This window comes from Lactuca serriola, chromosome 6 (genome assembly GCF_051521515.1).
Source record: "Lactuca serriola cultivar US96UC23 chromosome 6, Lser_US96UC23_V15, whole genome shotgun sequence".
Taxonomy (NCBI): Eukaryota; Viridiplantae; Streptophyta; class Magnoliopsida; order Asterales; family Asteraceae; genus Lactuca; species Lactuca serriola.
Window position 1 is genome coordinate 159700237 of NC_136413.1, and position 10214 is coordinate 159710450.

Below are 10214 nucleotides of genomic sequence, written 5' to 3' on the forward strand. Positions count from 1 at the left end.
AGGGGTGCCTCCGGAGAGGAAAGTGGAGTTTCACATTGATTTTGTGTCAGGTGCCGCTCCGATAGCTAGGGCACCGTATCGACTAGCTCCACCTGAGATGCAGGAGCTATTTACACAACTTCAGGAGCTACTGGACTGAGGGTTTATTCGTCAGAGTAGTTCCCCGTGGGGAGCACCAACCCTGTTTGTGAAAAAGAAGGATGGGTCACACATGATGTGTATTGATTATTGAGAGTTGAACAAATTAATGGTGAAAAACCGTTATCTACTTCCGAGGATAGACGACTTGTTCGATCAGCTACAGGGTGCATCTTGGTTTTCCAAGATTGATCTTTAATCGGGGTACCATCAGATGAGGATTCAGGATGAGGATATACCGAAGACAACCTTCAGAACTCGATATGGACACTACGAGTTCATGGTGATGCCATTTGGGCTTACCAATGCCCGAACAACATTCATGGATCTCATGAACAGAGTGTGCAGACCGATGTTGGATCGGTCGATGATCGTTTTCATTGATGATATTTTGGTCTATTCTAAGACCACAGAGTAGCATAAGCAGCATTTGAGGGAGGTATTAGAGACTCTGAGGGTGGAGAAGCTTTATGCAAAGTTCTCCAAGTGTGATTTCTGGCTGCGAGAGGTACAATTTATGGGGCACATCATCAATCAGGAGGGCATTTTGGTTAATCTAGCCGAGGTTGAGGTTATAATGCGGTGGGAAGTACTGAAGAACGCATCAAAAATTCGTAGCTTCTTGGGTTTAGCGGGGTACTATCAGAGATTCATCTAGGATGTAGCACCCAATTCCTGGTACATATTTAAATTGAAGAAATATTGCAATTTACTCTGGGACTCGGCAAGTTGGAGGCCCAACTCGTCGAGTAGACTCGACTGTTGATCGGGGGTTTCAGTGACCTACTTGACGAGTCGGAAGACCGACTCAACGAGTAGGAGCTGTCTGGACAAAACCCTAATATTTAGGCTTTGCACCCTATTTAAACAACTTAACTCGCCCCAAACCAACCTCCATCGTCCCTCTCACTTCCAGAATACCCTAACTCGAAACCTAGCTTTGTTTGAGTTCTCTCAAGCCATTTTGTGCATCTTTTTGTGGGTTTGAGGTTGGAGAAGGAGAAGGAAGTTTGGGAGTTCAAGTAGAAGCAAGGAGATCCAGAAGTTTTACTCCATTCTCAACTCATTTGAGGTAAAAAGCTGGAACCTTGACCATTTATCTCTTAGTTTTTGTTTTGGGGTTGTTTTCACCCTTTTAATGAGTATAGAGAAGCAAAAATTGATTTTTTTGGATGTGTGTCACAACTAGGAATTCTAATGTTTTGTAAACATTAATCAAGGATAACATTGTAACTAAAACTTGAAAGCAATGTATGATGCTTATTCAATGACAACAAAATCCCATGAAACACTCTATTCAAAACACTCAAATAGTCAACAAAAGGTTGGAAACCCTAGAAACCCCGGTTTAAGTCCATTATGGACTAGGATTTCCTTATTGGGCCTAGTGGGCCAATAAACCTCCAATGTGACTATTTTGGGCTTAAAACTCTTAAATGGGCTCTGATTGGACCCACTCTCATAAGACTTAATCTTTTTGGGCTTTATAAGTCTAAAATGGACTAGTTTACCTTTAATGGGCCTTATTGGGCCATAACAATCCAATAAGCCCTAAAAAGCCACAAATCCATTCTTTCATGAACGTTTGGGCCGTAATCCACTCCTAAGGGCCCAATGGGCCGTAAGTTTTCCTTATGGGCCTCATTAACTCGAGCCAAGGAAAGAATGGGCCAAAATGATTTCTTCCTTCTTCCTTAGCCCATTTCGGCCCAAGTAAAACAAAAAATATATATATAAAAGAATGGATAAATGAGAGTTGACTTTTAATGGTGCCACCTCATAATTATCCATGGGGTATCCATGCATCATTCTCATGTTCCCATGCATGTCAACTCACCACACTCTCTCCCCTCTCCCCTCTTTTTGTTTCGGACGAAGACACAACACACACACATACACTACACAAAAATTCTGTCCATTTCTCTCTAAGGCCATCTCCTTCCTTCCTTCAAGGAATTCTAGAAAATTTGGCTTGGATTCAAGAGTCTTCATCAAGTGTTGTTAATCTTTGGTAAGTCTTTACACATCCAAGCTTCATAACTTCACTCTCTTGTTAGATCATTCCTTTACACAAAGTTTTGGTGTTTATACTCTTAGAAATCTTCTTGAGTTTGAGATCTACTCAAGGAAGTTGCTAAGACAAAAACTCTTCCATTTCTTTCTTCAAAATCAAAAACATCAAAGCAAGGTGAGTTCATACCCCTCTATTTTCGGTTTTCATATGTTTTATGGGGGAGAATGCAAGTAAAATGTGAAGATCTATGTGTATTTGTATGATATGTGTGATTTCTTGTGTTTTTGTGATATATATATATATATATATATATATATATATATATATATATATATGTGCTAAAATGAAAGATATTTCGAGATCTATAGTTCAAGAAGGAAAAATATGTGACCTAGTTCATATTTCACTTAACATGTCAAGATAAACTAATATACAAGCTTTAAAATAACATACTACAACATAAAACTCATTAGTGGACTATTTTTGTCAAATAAACAAAAGTTTAGGAAAAAGTTGTCATTTACGGTTTTTACAAGGGTCAAAATGCCAAAAAAGTTAAAATGGAAGTTTCTATGAACATTATGTTTTTCAAAGGACCAAAAATGAAATTGGTGGCTTATTGGGCTAAATTTTGGGCTTTTCGGCCCATAGACCCAAAGTTGCGAAAAATATGGAGTTAAGGGGATGAATTGGTAAATTTCTCAAAACAGTGGGTAGAAAAGTAAATAAATTCATTTCAGGGGTTAAAATGGCCTTATTTGCCAAAAAGGATTGAAAATGCAAAGATTTTGGATTTTGGGTAAAAAGTGTAAAAATTGCGAAAAAGGTGGACTAAAATGCAAATATTTTTAATAAAGGGTTGAAACTTTCAAAAATTTACTTTTGGGCTTAAAACATTATTTAAATAAGTGTTTGGGTCAAAAATGTCAAGAAAAATAGTCCAAGGACCTAATATGTCATTCTATTTATAAAAAGAACTAAAATTGCCAGCTTTACAAAATAAGGGGCTGAATAGGTCAAACTAATGTTTTTGGTCAATTATTTTTATAATAAAATAATTGGGTCAAAATATACAAAACTGTATAACTTATGGGTTTTTAAATAGAAAAATAATTATTTTTATAAATCTATAAATCGTTATAAAACAAATTCATGATTTTTACGACGTATCGATTTAACAACTCGAAGCATTAATACTATACAAAACAAGTAAGTATTCTAGTGGTTGGGCTTGAGAGGTTTAAATCATGACTATTGGGCCTTCGTGACCCATTAACATGACTTTTGGGCCCAACATGAATAATACATGTTATTGGGCCTCTTGTGACCCAATTACGTGCTTAAGGGACCCTCAATGACTTTTACATGCTATTGGGCCTCAGTGGCCATTAGCATTGCTAGTAAGGTCCAAATAAACCTTATGCAAAATGGGCCAACGCGCCTTTTTCGTATACTCGACAGCCTTGAATAACATACGAAATTAGTAGGGCCTAGTAGTCCTCTTCTCCTCGTCTGTTAGGCTTACCTTCTCTTCAAGTAAACTACATCGGATCATTAATCAAGGTTAAACAAATTCATGTGGATGGAGTGAGTAATAACGGGTGACACCAATAGGTGTCGGTCATATTCTGTAGTTGTAATCAAAGTCTCCTGGAGGGAGAGCGAGAGTTTGTGTATAGATCTATACGGGAGTGACTCCCCCACACCTAAGTTGTTCACAACAGTTAGACTCGGCCAGTCTAGGGTGACAAAGTCTTAAGATCAAATTTTGGTGTTCATTAGAATGCCAAAACAGACGAACTAGTCATTATCATGCATGGTTATAACGACTCACGTAGAAATCCGACATCATTAATCAAGGGAAATCATATTCATTCGATGTAACGATACAATAATGCAAAACATTTGTAACTTTTATCGGGAAACATCGGGTTTTCCGGGGAAATCAATTTTGCTCAGTTGTACTTTCAAAAACTATAATGCAAAACTACTCATTTATACTCATGTTGAAATCATTCACGCATATACTTACAGGATCATCACAACATTTTCAAGAAAAGTTTTAATATAGAAAATATCGGATTTTCTGGGTTTTACGAATGACATAAACTACTTTACATCAAACACACTTATGAACTCACCAACATTATATATGTTGACCGTTTTCACAACAACTTGTATTCTCAGGTAATCATTAGACAGGGAAGCATCCAGTATGTTGAAAGTTTCTTTTGTAGTTGCTAATTCACCAAACGCTTTGTATTTTGGAAATCATGTAATGTAAACCTTGTACTTGATGTAAACAATACCAATTGTACTATATAATGGTTGGTGATGCATGTGTTCTGTCTCATATATATTCATTGTGATGATATTTCAATATAAGTCACGCGAGCCCTCAGACGTTTCCGCCGTCTGGTTCGGGGGTGTAACAATGTGCTTAGAGTTGCACTTCAGATCTGGGGCTATTGGGGTCTTTATGGCTTAAAGGTGCCAACTTTGCTGCCATAAACACCCTATGCATCTTGTAGACCTCCTTTTATGGCTTTTTGAGCCAAAGGCCCCATGCATGTACATTAAGTTTGAAGCTTTATGTATAAATTGGACCATAGGAGGCCAGATCTATGGTTTTGACGCGTTAAGACCCATTATAATCGACTGTATAATGTTGGACAAAGAGGGACTGAACGATTCACTTGGGTGACTCGGCGAGTCGGGACGCTTTTTCCCCAAAAACGACTTCTGGAAATGGTTTTGGTTGACTGGAAGGAGCACTCAGCCTGCTAGGGGTTTGTTTTGGAACTGGAAATTGTAGGACTCGGTGAGTGTATGAACAGACTCGGCGAGTCCAAGGCAATCTCCCAATCTTTGAAAATGGACCCAACGAGTTGTTCATACAACTCGGCGAGTCATAGACTGGACACATTCTTATGAGGGAGATGAACTCGACGGGTTCAAGGTCGAACTCGGCGAGTCGGATGAAGATGGCCCCGATGGTATGATTGAAGAAGAACCCGTCGAGTTCTTGCTAGACTCGATGAGTAGAGACGGGGATTGGTTCGAGTTAGAGGAGTATGGACTCAACGAGTTGGTTGACCAACTCGGCGAGTCAGGTCAACTAGATGTTGACTTTGACTGAATTGAGTTGACCCTGGTTTGGGTTGCATGTTTGAATTGATAACTTACAAGGGTTGTCATGTAGGGATTGAGGAGTCGTGGGAAGTCGACTTTCACGCCGAGGACATTTCAGACACTACACGACATCGAGGTGAGTTACCTTCCAGTAGAAGTGGGTCTAAGGCACCAAGGTCGGCCTACTGGTAATTGTTTAGTTGTGATGATTGACTTTGTTATAATCATCTGGGTTGCTTCTGCTTGATATATGTGTATGCTAGTATGCTATGTTATGTGAGGTAGTATCAGTAGGAGGGGACTAGTCCCCGATTCGGTCGCTAGGACCAATGGGTAGGTCGGACACCCCAGATAGGTCTGACATCATGATTATGATATGATATTATATGCTAGCGGTAGGGGGTGAAATAGTCCCCGTATTTGGTTGAGATAGACCGGAGGGTAGGTCGGCACCCTAGAATAGCCTGACATGGGTAGGTCAGCACCCCAGAATGGCTTGACATGGGTAGGTCAGCACCCCAGAATGGCTTGACATGGGTAGGTCGGGCACCCCATAATTGCCCGACAATATGTATATGGTTTTGGTGTGTGGTATGATGGGAGAACTCAGTAAGCTTTGTGCTTACAATTTCAATTTTGGTTTCAGGTACCTCTTTGTCCAAGGGGAAGGAGCCGATGGTGTAGCAGCGCATCACACACACACACATGATTTCCGCATGGAGTTTCTGGGATTGTACTCTGATTTTCATAACTCTTGATATTGTGATTATGAAACATTACGTTATGTTTTTTAGAAGTTTATGTAACTTGACAATGTTTTGGTATACTATTTCATGAGATACTTAATTTAAAAATGAAATTTTTGGCCTTGAAAATTGGGATGTTACAAGTTGGTATCAGAGCCTTGGTTTGAGGGATTCGGGCACACCCTTGGGGGTGTCTGGACTCAAACCGAGGGATTAAAAGATTTTTCACAAAGAAAACAGTTTTCTAATATTTAAGTAAAGAATTTTGAGAAAGAACAAGGTGTGTAATGCGTGCGACCGGCCGAGCTCAAGTAAGTTTTCCCCAAGATACCCATACTTGTTATGTTATGTTATATGATTTATGATTCTGAGAACTGCATGCTAGATTAGGGCTAAGGATATAGGAGGATGCCTTGTATGCCTGATGTATGATTCTGAGAACTGCATGCTAGAATAGGGCTATGGATATAGGAAGGATGCCTAAAACGCCTGTTGTATGAGATGTATGCTAGGAGTGTTTAGTCAGCAGTAGGATGTACTGATCAGGTTATGCTTGTTGTGGTTACTTGATGCACGAATGCTGCTTGATTTGTGCTATAGGGTTTCTGGCTAACTTTAACTAACTAGTGAGCAGATATGTAACAGTATTCGCAAGCTAGTTAGAGAGAGGTGGTAGGGACTCCTAGTGCAGCTGACAGCGGAGAGTAGGTTGGAGAGTGTCCTAGGAAAGCCTAGGATGGGCTTATTTGGGAAGTTAAATTAATAGAAAGGGACTTGGTGAAGTCAAGGCAATTCTTGAGGAAAGTACGGATAGATGTGGAAGGTAGTATGGGCCCGTACTACTGGAAGTAGAGGATCCGTACTCAACTCAAGGAAGGCTGAGGCAGAATCAGGAAACTTGGAGAGTGTGCGAGACCTCTCAAGGATATGTATGATCCTGAAGTTTATGTGTTCATTTTCATTATGTCGATTACACAACATGGAGCAGGATCTGGATTAGGATCAGGATCAGGCTTGGGTGCAGGGTCCGAGGAGGTCGATGATGGACTACGCGAGTTCATCGCGTCTGAGATCACTAGAGGTATCCTTGAGTAGACCCCTATCATTTTCGGGTCGATCAAGGAGGGGATTATCGAGTTGATGGAGGACCGCCTCCAGGTGTTCAGGAGGGACTCGTCGGCCAGCCAGTCGGGTACGCGCACACTGTCCTTCAAGGACTTTAGGGGGAGTGGTGCGCCGGACTTTCACGGGGTGAAGGACCCCATTGCTGCCAGGAGATGGATCGCATACACTGAGTCTACACAGTTGACGAGCTTCTGCCCGGAAGGGTCGAAGGTCCGCTTTGCTGTGGGATGTTTGAGGGATAGAGCTAGAGATTTGTGGGAGTCAGTTGGTGATTCGTTGGGAGCCCCAGCCATCGAGGCTATGACTTGGTCAGATTTTCTGACTAGATTCAGGGTTGAGTTCGCGCCAGCTGTGGAGCTTCAGTAGCTTGCCTGATATTTTCTTGGTATGAGATAGAAGACTAAGACAGTGGCGGAGATCACCGCCAAGTTCAGAGAGAGGGCCTTGTTGGTACCGCAGTATGCAGGGGACGAGGAGATGCGGAAGACCCGCTGCCATGATATGTTGAGGGCTGATATCCGGGAACATGTCATCTATTCAGCCTGCCCGACCTTGGAGCCCATGATTGCCAGGGTGCGGGAGAGGGAGATTGATTTGGAGCACCTCAAGAAGAGGAAGGCAAAGACTGAGCAGGTTACAAGGGGTTTCAGGGAAGAAACCCAAGGGATCCGAAATTAGGTCGAAGGGCCATCCGGGCCAGAGCCGCTGCAGGAAGTGCGGCAGGCTGCATAAAGGAGCTTGTAGAGCGGGATCGTCAGGCTAGTACAAATGCGGCAAGACGGGGCACTTTGGCAGGGATTGTACCGCCCCCGCCCCCACAGTTCATACATCGAACCTGATTTGCTTTCATTGCAATCATAGGAGCCATAAAAAGGCCAACTGCCCTAGATTGTCAGTAGTGTCAGCAGCAGCGCCAGTGGTGGCACTGACTCCAGCGACATCACGAGTTGCAGATGGCCGGAAGGTCAAGGCAGAGGCTCCACTGGTGCGGAGCCGAGCATTTCAGTTGACAGCTGAGGAGGCACGCGCCGCACCTGATGTGGTGATGGGTATGATTACTTCCTTATGTTCTTATTTTATGTCGCTGTGATTTTGATATGTTATATGTATGCTCTGTTTAGGATAGTTCCATGTGAAAGGTATCCCAGTTCAGGTGTTGTTTGATTCGGCTTCTACCCGATCATTTGTCTCTCTTGCGCTTAGCAAGAGGTTCTCTGAGTCCTTGGGCATGTTCGATTGCCCTCTAGAGGTCGAGATCGCGGACGACCAGTCAGTGCGAGCATCATAGGTCTTCAGGGAATGTATTTTGAGATTGTTCGAGGAGCGTTACCTGGTAGACTTGGTTCCCATACCTTTGCGTGGGAACAAGGTTATTGTAGGTATGGATTGGCTAAGCCCAATGGGCGGTGATCTACTGCGCACAACAGTTGGTGTGGGTCAGGACCCCAAGTGGGGGAGAGTTGGTGATTCAGGGCGAGAGGCCACAACAAGGGCCAACTTTATGTTTAGCAGCAAGGGCTAGGCGCTACCTTCAGTAGGGTTGCATAGGATATTTCGCATATATTATGGATACCTGGGAGGCGGGTAAGGTGACGGTGGGTGATGTGCCAGTAGTACAAGAGTTCGCGGATGTATTCCCAGTGGAGCTTCTTGGGATACCTCCGGAGAGGCAAGTGGAGTTTAGGATTGGCCTAGTCCCTGGTGCTGCTCCGATAGCCAAGGCACCGTATCGGTTGACTCCTCCTGAGATGCAGGAGTTGTCTCCACAACTACAGGAGCTGTTAGACAAGGGATTCGTTAGAACGAGCAGTTCACCCTGGGGAGCCCCGATTCTGTTTGTGAAGAAGAAGGACGGGACGCATCGGATGTGTATAGATTACCGGGAGCTGAATAAGGTAACGGTAAAGAACCGTTACCCACTCTCGAGGATTGATGACCTATTTGACCAGCTGTAGGGAGCATCTTGGTTCTCCAAGATTGATTTGCGTTCAGGCTATCATCAGATGAGGGTCAGAGAGGAGGATGTGCAGAAGACTGCCTTTCAGACGCGTTATAGTCACTATGAGTTTGTGGTGATGCCCTTCAGGCTCACCAATGCTCCTGCCACATTCATGGATCTCATGAACCGCATGTGCAGACCAATGTTGGATCGGTCTCTGGTAGTTTCGATCGATGACATCTTGGTTTATTCCAAGACGTGAGAGCAACATAAGGAGAACTTGTGATAGGATCTGGATACTTTGAGGAGGGAGAGCTTGTATGCTAAGTTCTCCAAGTGTGAGTTCTGGTTGTGCGAGGTGCAGTTTCTTGGGCACCGTGTCAACTAGAACGGAATTTCGGTTGACCCGGCCAAGGTGGAGGCTGTGATGAGATGGGAGGTTCCGAGGTCTCCATCTGAGATTCGGAGCTTTATGGGACTGGTAGGCTATTATCGGAGATTCATTCAGGACATATCCAAGATAGTTGTGCCTCTGACCCGGTTGACGAGGAAAGTCGTGGTCTTTCGTTGGGGGCCTGAGCAGCAGACCGCATTTGAGATGCTGAGACAGAGACTGTGCGTTTCGCCAATCTTAGCCCTGCCGGAGGGCATGGAGGATTTTGTAGTATATTGTGATGCGTCCATCTTGGGTTTGGGCGTGGTATTGATGCTGAAAGGGCGTGTCATCACCTACGCTTCGAGGCAGCTGAAGCCTCACGAGGCGAACTAACCGACACATGATTTGGAGTTGGGGGGCTATTGGTTTCGCCCTCAAGATTTGGCTTCATTACCTCTACGGTGTTCGTTGTACCATTTACATGGACCACAAGATCCTTAGATATCTCATGGATCCGCCAAATTTGAATATGAGGCAGCGTCAGTGGCTCGATGTGGTGAAGGATTATGATTGCGAGATCCTCTACCACCCGGGGAAGGCCAATGTCGTGGCCGACGCGCTTAGCCGCAAGGCAGCGCCGATCAGGGATATCTGTATGAGGATGAAGATTGTGACTCCGCTGTTGGAGTGGATTCGGGAGGCCCAACAGGAGGCCGTAAAGGAGGAACACCGTAAGAGCGAGCG